This window comes from Macrobrachium nipponense, chromosome 15, assembly GCF_015104395.2.
Source record: "Macrobrachium nipponense isolate FS-2020 chromosome 15, ASM1510439v2, whole genome shotgun sequence".
NCBI lineage: Eukaryota > Metazoa > Arthropoda > Malacostraca > Decapoda > Palaemonidae > Macrobrachium > Macrobrachium nipponense.
Window position 1 is genome coordinate 41,063,387 of NC_087208.1, and position 10,000 is coordinate 41,073,386.

Below are 10,000 nucleotides of genomic sequence, written 5' to 3' on the forward strand. Positions count from 1 at the left end.
CTCTCTCTGTATGTATGCATGCATGTTACGTACTTTCATCTACTTCAAGATTTAAAACAGAACAAAAGAACATGAACAGAGTAAGAAAAATACACTCTTAAGCATTTCCAAATTAAATACAAAAATAAATAAATAAAATAAAATAGAATAAGAAGCCAACCGAAATTAAAAGACTTCTGAAGTTATTTCAGCTCTTAAACAGAGTAACCTATATACACTCTGAAAAGCATTTCCAATAGTAACTCCAAACACCAGAAAGAAAAAGCATCACTGACACAGGATAACGTGTCTTTAAAAAAAAAAAAAAAAAAAACACCGGTGTGCGTCAACCAAAATTAAAAGACTTTTGAAATCATTTCAGCTCCTACAAAGGTCACGACGGCATTTGGGACTGATCTTTGAGGTGCGGAACGGCTGACTCTGGGATTAGCCCAGGTAATGGATTAACCATTACCAGATCGAGTGTTTCCAAACTGGTCTTACACTTAAGTTGCTCTTAATTTCTTGAGCTATATCACTGCAGACTCTAAGATATTTCTAGAGAGAAAATTATTTTCTATCCTTTTAGGGTTTTTAATTTGATCTTTTAATTTTATATATATTTTGGTGTAATGGAACCCACCTGGATTACTTTGAAAAATCAATAATACATACATGTGTGTATGTATGTAGAAATATATTTTGATTTTTAGCTTCATGGATATTTTGGTTTAATGGAACTCTGCTAGATTACTTTGAAAAATCAATAATACATACATACATACATATATATGTATGTATGTATAATGTATCTTTAGATTTTTTATTCTAAAGCTATTTTGGTTGAATGAACCTCTGCTAGATTACTTTGAAAAATCAATAATACATACATACATACGTATGTATGTATGGTATATATATAATATTATATATATATATATATATATATATATATATATATATATATATATACATGTATATATGTATAACGTATATAAAAATATACCAATCACTTCTTACCGGATACATATGCACTTTTGTTAATCTTAATGCCCTCTTTACTTCCTGAAGTAATCGAGAAGTCTTGAAGACGCTATGGTTTATAGTACATCATAAACAAACGACTTATATATATATATATATATATATTATATATAATATATATATATATATAATATATATATAGATATATATATATATATATATATATATATAGATATATATATATATATATATATATATATATATATATAAATCAGTGTTCTCGAAGACCTCTTGCGATAAAATATTATAATATAAAAAATGCCATCAACCCTCCAGCCCAACCCCTATTCCTACGTTTTCAGTACACACAAAAACTGCTCCAGATTTGGGCCCAATCGTGAAATTTGAAAGCGGCCCTTTCCATCTACCTTCAAAAGTCGAATCTCAAAAGAAATGTTGATATCACCTCTAGGATATGAATTAAGAACTTGCCGAAGGACACTTTTCTTACGAAACAATTTTTAAGAAAAGCTACCAAAGTCCAGACAGAGTCTTCCTATGATGGAAGGGCCTGAAGTAATAACATTTTCCCTGTACCTAGATGAGGTCATCCCCAAATTCCCTCAGGGGGGCTACACCGACTACAGGTAAAGCTACAGGTAGGGTTCAGTTCCCTTTTTTATTATTATTATTATTTTTTTTCTTTTCGTGACCCCTTTCTTTTATTTTATAATTTAGGTCTGAAGACACTACATGTGACAAATGTTGACCAATTCGTATTTACAGTCTTGAAGATATCTGAAAAGTATTTTCAACTATGCAGAATACACACACCTATCAATGAATTGGTAGCAGATACGGCGGAGGGGGGAGGGGGGGCGGTAGTTGGGGGGTGGGGTTGTTTATTCCTAAAATACCAACTGTTTGATTCTACTCAAGTAGAAAATTCATTATATACCCAAATTGGAGCCCGTCACTCTCCTGATACTTCAAGACCCTGGGTTACCTAAAGGGGAATTATTTTGTATACCAACGCCTAGAGAAATAGCCAAGGTCTCTTTTTATCATAAAGAATTGAATCATATTTAAGCTGTACCTTCTCCCACTACAATAACTTTCGTTCTCCCATCCACACATGTCTCGACAGGACTCCCAAAATACTAAGGGACAATGATTCATCTATGGTTAGCAACATGTCGCCAAGACATCGAACAAACGTCACAAACAAGTTGAATACAAGTCAACGACTTATTGCATTTCTACTCAGCGCTTCACACACTTGGCCACATTTTGCAAACCTTTGACCTTCACACACACACAAATATATGCGTTTATATGTGTTATGTATGTATGTTTGAGAGAGAGAGAGAGAGAGAGAGAGAGAGAGAGAGAGAGAGAGAGAGAGAGAGAGAGAGAGAGAGAGAGATACAGTTCCACATAACCTTCACTTCCCTTCTGCTATTCACATATTTTCAAATATGCATCAAAAGATCTAAACGGTTTTTGCTGGGATACTCTGCGCAAAAAGTAACGTATCTTTTTAAAGGTTGTAAGTCAGGCCCATAATTGCTGTTAGTCAGAAGACTGAAAAATCTGAAACATGTGATGGAAACGTTGATTGGGTTCGGCTGGTTTTCTCTGGCTACGCAGGCAATTGAAAAGAAGACTTACTGACGATTAGTACAGGCGCCATTGGCCGACAGTATTGTTTTCAGAGGATCAAAGGTACTGGACTATTTTTCCGGAAAAATGGGAATAAATGTTCACTCAAGCTTTTCAAATGGATTCCAAACGTTATTTTGAAAGTGTTAACCAAACTGCAGAGCCTCAAAGAAGAATAACTAAATGGCAAACAAGGAAATTACCATTGCATAGTTAAGTGTCTGCAAAGAAATGGTGTTTGTTTATATCTAGTTTTCACATAAAAGTTACTGAACCACTTTTTTTATCTAGAAAATGGGAACAAATATTTATTCAGCTTTTAAAATGGATCCCAAATTTATTTTTTTTTTCCATTTTAATTCTAATAACTAATTCATAAATATCCTATCCTGACATTCCTGTGTCTTTAACTCAATGCGGAAAAGCTTTTCCAGACTTTTTTAGGAATTCCTATTCTCCCCAAACAAAAACAACAACAACTGTGTAGTTTGTAGTTGTACTCTCCCCGAGTAAGCAAAATTACACCGAAGACTTCCCCGCACGAGAATTCATCTCACCAAACAAAATCAAATAAGACACCTGTTTTTCCAGCCATCTCGAATAGACTTTTACACCCAACAACGTCTATCCTGAGGTGACGTCGAAAGGCCTCGAAGCAGTAGCAGTACTGCATTATTTTACTTTCCTTCGTGGATTCTGTCTTTATATCTATATAATAAAAGGAGCCCACAAAAACGCCTTTCATGAGATGGAATTCTGTTGTAACAGACATTTTTATTATAGTAGATTCACATCAGCCGTGTATCTGATGTCTTGGCCAGTCCCTTACGACGCGCGATGCTCCTGATTGGCTGTTGATTGGCCAATGACAGGGCTGGAATCTTTCAGTCTCTCAGTCTCTCTCGAGAGTTCATATAGGATGTAGGTTCCACCTCTCCTGAGGGATGCTTTGAAAGACATATCCCTTAGGAGAGGTGGAACATTCATCCTGCCTATGTGAACTTTTGAGAGAGACTGAGAGCTTCCAGCCCTGTCAGTGGCTCATCAACAGCCCACTCAGGAGCGTCATGAGGGACTGGCCTAGACATCAGATGCACCGTTGATGTGAATCTACTAAAGTCCTATATTATAATATATATATATATATATATATATATATATATATATATATATATATATATATATATATATATATATATATATATATATACACACACATTTCTTAATACAGTCCAGTGATCATAAAAGGATGAAGACAAACTTCTTATCGCTCGAATAATCAAGATGATCCAAACTTACAAGGCTCTCTATTATTCATCAGGGACGATGGTCCTTCGAACTGGATTATATTAACCCGAGATTGTATGAACACAGAGAGAGAAGTAAAAATAGCTGGACGATCGCAGAAGTTTAACGGAGAATGAAATATTTCTCGTCTGATGTTTTATTCATGTAATTCTTACATCTTGCCTCTGTAAAGATAAGTTCGCACATGGATTGGTCTGTTTGTATGGTGTTTTAAAGTTGCATGGAACCGCCAGTTGTTATTCAGCAACGGGACCAACGGCTTTTTATTTGAACTGCCGAATCACGTTGAGAGAGTGAACTTCTAGATCACCAGAAATACACATCTCTAACCCTTCAATGGAATGCCCGAGAATCGAACTTGCGGCCACCGAGACGCATGGATTAGGGACGCATGGATTAGGGACGCAAAGCAACCAAGAGCTATTTAAAATCACTGGAAGTAGCATAAGGCTTAAAATGGAGAAACGAATCCACAGTTATGCATATTTATACTTTTATTCCAAGATAAAACTGTATACAGATCCCTTTCGGGAATCTGTTCTGTTCCCATTTTTCGACCGAACAGGATCCCGAAAGTTATCTGTATAAAGATTTATCTTGGAATATATGTATAAGTATGCATAAGTGTGGATTTGTTTCACCATACTAAGAGCTATGATTGCAATCTGTGAATCAAAGTCCGAGATATGACTGTAAAACACAATACAGTAAATACCTATGATTTGTTTAGCTTTTATAGAAATGTGTGTGAAATGTCATAGATCTGTAATTCCACTATTAAGTCAGATACACTACGAGAGAGAATAAAATCAAGTTTTTGTACGGAATGAAAACCTAATACAAGAATATTTAATGTTTTTGTTTAGTTTTCAGAAATATATGTGAATTTTCAGTCACTTGTATTTCCACTATTCATCATACTTTCATTATACCTTTTCCGTTCTTAATGCATTTTCTTCTCTGCTGTTGAGAAAGATACATAAGGTGACATTAACATTTTTTTGTTTCTTATCAAGAACACTTTCTATTCATTTTGCCTTTGCTTTCACGTATTTCTTTTGCTTATGTTGAAATCGTAAAATCTTTTGCTTATGTTGAAATCGTAAAATCTTTTGCTTATGTTGAAATCGTAAAATCTTTTCCTTATGTTGAAATCGTAAAATACACCTTTAATGCATTTTCGCGTCATTTCAATAATTTGCTGATTTTAGCATCGAAACTGCATTGAAATTACTTTTCCTGACAAGTTCTTCAAAGCAACTGCAATGCATTTAATTATCTTATAAAACATCTGGTAGAGAGTTGCTACCCCCAAAAATTAAATTAAATACGTCTTCCAAAATCTAATTACGTCAGGCACAAGCTTCATCTTCGGTGTATTTTTTTAAAGAATCCACTCGTACGACAAACAACTGATCTCTGGAATTCTCAAAAGATTTTCTCTCAAACTTCTAAACAGAACATAATTTCCTACTTTCCCCACTAATCTCTGATTTTACTTTTTTCCCCTTTTCTTCGGGCCTGGGCTACGAAAAAGCACGAGAAAGCCTTAATTTGGGGCTAATTGGCTTTTGCTCTTCTGAAAAAGAAATAAATACCTTTCTCAGGGGTTGTTACTGTCAAAAACCTCTACTTTCTTCCCCCTTCTGACCTACCATCGAAAACATCACAATTTTCCCCTCCGTCTATGACCGAGGGTAATATATATATATATATATATATATATCTAAAGTAGCTAACACTGTAATTTGGTGATAAAACCAGGTGATATGGAAAGAACCCTGCGTTCGTGAAAAGGAGAAAGATCTTATGTCTCTAAAAAGTGGTAGTTATCATTTATGTTACATTAACTCGAACCTAAAGGTAGACGATTTATTTATTTTTTATTTTTTGGAGGGGGGTGAGGGTTTGAGAGGGAAGGGGGGTGTAATTCGACGAATTTCTCTCGGTCGGCTGTCACGTCTTCTTTATAAAACGTAGTTTCCTTCAAGGTCATTTCTACATTTCCCCATTAAACAAATTCACTATTTAGTCTGATGTGAGGTTGAAAACACCACTAATACTCCTACTCTGAGATTGGACAAAAATTCACTGTTACTTTTCGTCTGAAACTGTACAAGGAATCACCATCTACTTCTGATGTGAGAATGGACAAAATAATCACTTGTTATTTTTGGTCCTAGAATGAAAAAAAAACACTATTACATTTGGCATGGTGCTGAAACAAATCACTATTGTTTTTAGTATAATGCTGAAAATAAATCACTATTAATTTACGAGATTTAAAAAAATCACTTCTTACGTTATGATCGACCAAGTCTTCAAAAAAAACTATCACTTCTGTTTCATGTAAGAAAAAACACTAATTTCTGGCTCAAAATTAAAAAAAAATCCCTGTCATTACTACTTCTGGTCTAATCTGAAAAAAAAAATACTACTTCTGGTCTGATCTGCAAAAAAAAAATACTACTTCTGGTCTGATCTGAAAAAAAAAAAATACTACTTCTGGTCTGATCTGAAAAAAAAAAAATACTACTTCTGGTCTGATCTGAAAAAAAAAAATATACTACTTCTGGTCTGATCTGAAAAAAAAAATACTACTTCTGGTCTGATCTGAAAAAAAAAAAAATACTACTTCTGGTCTGAGTATGTAAAAGAAAAACACTCACTTACTGACTGAGTCTTAGAAAGGAATCACTACCACTTTTGAGCTGGTTATGTAAAAAAAAAAAAAAACACATCATCCTTGTCTGAGCATTGGAAAAATAAAACTCTCACTTCCGGTCTGAGTATGTTAAAAAAAACACTCATTTCTTGTCTGAGTCTGAAAAGAATCATTATTAATTCTGATCTGAGTAAGAAAAAAAAAAAACACTCATTTTCTGGTCTGAATATACATATATATTATATATATATATATATATATAATAATTAGAGTAATATACAGATATATATATTTAATTTAATATACTATATAGTTATATTATATATATATATGTATATCATATATATCTATTATATAATATATAATATATCTATATTTATGTTATGTAATGTTAATGTAAAATTATGTGTATATATATTATATATATATATGTTTATGGTAATTAATATTATATAAGTATATTATTAGATAGATAATTAATATTATAATATATAGAATAATAGTATATTGTATAATTTCTATAATATATAATATATTATATATATATAATATATTTATATATATATATATATATATTACTTAATACAATACATATAATAAAAGGCCACCATATCACATTCAAAGTTTTTTTTTCTAATCTGGAAAAAGAATAATCACATTCTACTTCTGATCTGAATAACGTCCAAAAAAATCTCACTTTTTGTCTGACCATTGTAAAAAAAATCCCTACTTCTGGCCTGAATATGTAAAAAAAAAAAGAAAAAAAAAAAAAAAAAAAAAAGCCACCCTCACATCTGTTCTCAGTCTGCAAAACAGGTGAATAAAGAGAAGTTCTTGAACGTCATGTGTTGCGAGAGGAAAAATTTCTCTTTGCACTGTAATTAAATGGCCCACTGGGGAGACGCTTTCGGGCAGCTTGTCTGCAGATAAAGCAATGTTCTAATCCGCGTAATATCTCGTGAGCCGTGTTCCGCTGTAACCGTGTTTATTGTCTTTTTTCTATTCGCTGAGTCGCCTGGAAGACCTATTAGCTAGGGTTCCAGGGTTCCCTTTGCCTTTGTTACAAATTATAAATGCTTACAAACTCATTTCTGTTGATTGAAAGAATCGTTTAGAAAGCTTCTCATTAGCCCCTGGCCTTTCTCTGCAAATTATAAACGCTTTAAACTCATTTCCGTCGTCTTTTCCTATTTACTGAATCGTGTAGAATTTAGTATCTGGCCTTTTTTACAAGTTATAAATGCTTAAAACTCATTTCTGTTGTCTTTTCCTATTTAAAGAATCGTTTAGAAAGCTTCACAATGTAGTCCCTGGCCTTTTTCTACAAGTTATAAATGCTGAGAAATTGTAATCATTTATTGTCTTGGCTAAATATCTAGTTTCATTTTTGATTTGTACATTTTTGGCACAAAATTCACGAAACTCAGGATTCGCCTATCTTGCTGTCTTTGCTAAATATCTAGTTCCATTATTATTTTGTACGTTTTCGGAATAATACACTTAGAAGCCAGTAGGTGTCGGTTTTCATCTTTATCATGTTAATTTTGGGGAAAAAAGGAGTTTTCTCCCTTCCTGTCTTTGTCTAGTTTCATTTATATTTTTTTACGTTTTTTTGGAGTAAGTACATTTCGAAGCTTATCATCCTGAAGCAGTTGAACTCTTCTTGTCTTCGTATTAATTTTGGACATTTTTGAAATAAGTACACAGCTTGAAGCCACGTCTAAAAGATTTCTCTAGGTTCCAGACCATTCTATAGATATTCATCTTCCTTGCACTGTACATTTTTGGAATAAGTACACTACTAAGCCACAGTACTGAAGGAGATTTCCTCTATTGCAACCCTTGCTAAATTTCTATTTTCCCTTCCATTTCGTGCCTTTTTTCGATACGTTGCAATACCTCCTTTTTATGTGGCGGGATTAGAATCGTCTGGTTACCCAAGTCGTGTCGCAGCAATTTACAGAAAAGAAATATTTTCTTCCATCCAGTTACGCAATTTGGCTGTTGCAATCGCGAGTGTCCTTGACTCCAGATCAGATTGAAAATACAAAATGTTACGTTATCTCCTCGAATCGACGTTCAGTGAGGATGTTTGTCCAGAAATAAAAGCCAGAAAAAAGCAGAGAGACTTTACAGAATGACATTAATTTTCATGCATTTCCTTGAACATTTCAAGGTCTTGTAGCCCTCCTCATAAAATTCCAAGCATTGGTCTTCAACCGTCATACAAAACGATGTTAAAGCCACGAAATAATTTATTCACTATATTCCTAGATTTTCCAAAGTGATTACAACATTTTTGACAGTATGTTAAGTCATGATTTTCAATTGTCAGTAAAACAAATTTTATATTAAACGGCACGAATATCTACCTTTCCTTCTTCCTTTTTTTTCGTTTATTGCCATTCTCTGTGACCCCTTTTCTGGCAGAGAGAGGAAACGAAGTTCATCTCAGCAGAAACCACCTGAATGAGAGAAATCCTCAGCTCATTCTTTGGCATCATTCACTCAAGGTCAGTCTTCAAGGAATTTAATATTATCTTCGTCAGTGATTCTTTTAGGGATGCGAATTGCCTGCAATTTGAGGTCAAACTGAGTTGACCTGTTTCGAGTCGTTTGATGGCCTGAACAGTGTCAATTCTCATATTTTTCCTGCAATTTTGAGGGTCAAACTAGGTTACCTGTTTTCAAGTCGTTTTTGATGGCCTGAACAGTGTCAATTCTGAATATTTTTTTCCTGCAATTTGAGGTCAAACTAGGTTTTGACCTGTTTCAAGTCGTTTGATGGCCTGAACAGTGTCAATTCTGAATATTTTTCCTGCAATTTGAGGTCAAACTAGGTTGACCTGTTTCAAGTCGTTTGATGCCCTGAACAGTATCCAATTCTGAAATTTTTCCTGCCAATTTTGAGGTTCAAAACTAGGTTGACCTGTTTCGAGCTCGTTTTTGATGGCCGAACAGTGTTCAATGAATATTTTTCCTGCAATTGAGGTCAAACTAGGTGGACCTGTTTCGAGTCGTTTGATGGCCTGAACAGTGTCAATTCTGAATATTTTTCCTGCAATTTGAGGTCAAACTAGGTTGACCTGTTTCGAGTCGTTTGATGGCCGGAACAGTGTCAATTTTGAGTATTTTCCCACCATTTTCTGTAACTTCTAACCTTCAGCTCCATTATCCACAATCTTCTAATTTTGAGTTCATCAGTGTTCAGAAAGAAGTGATAAGTGACGCAATCACACAAATGCATCACCTCCTCCTTGACTGGTGATGCATCTGAATGAAGGTAACTCACGAGAAAAATGAGATAACATTAGCATCCTCGTTCCTTTCAATCACAAAGGCAAAAAGTTTATACTCAAGTCGGGAAGATTGTAGCCAACTTCAAACGAAATTTTGACGCGT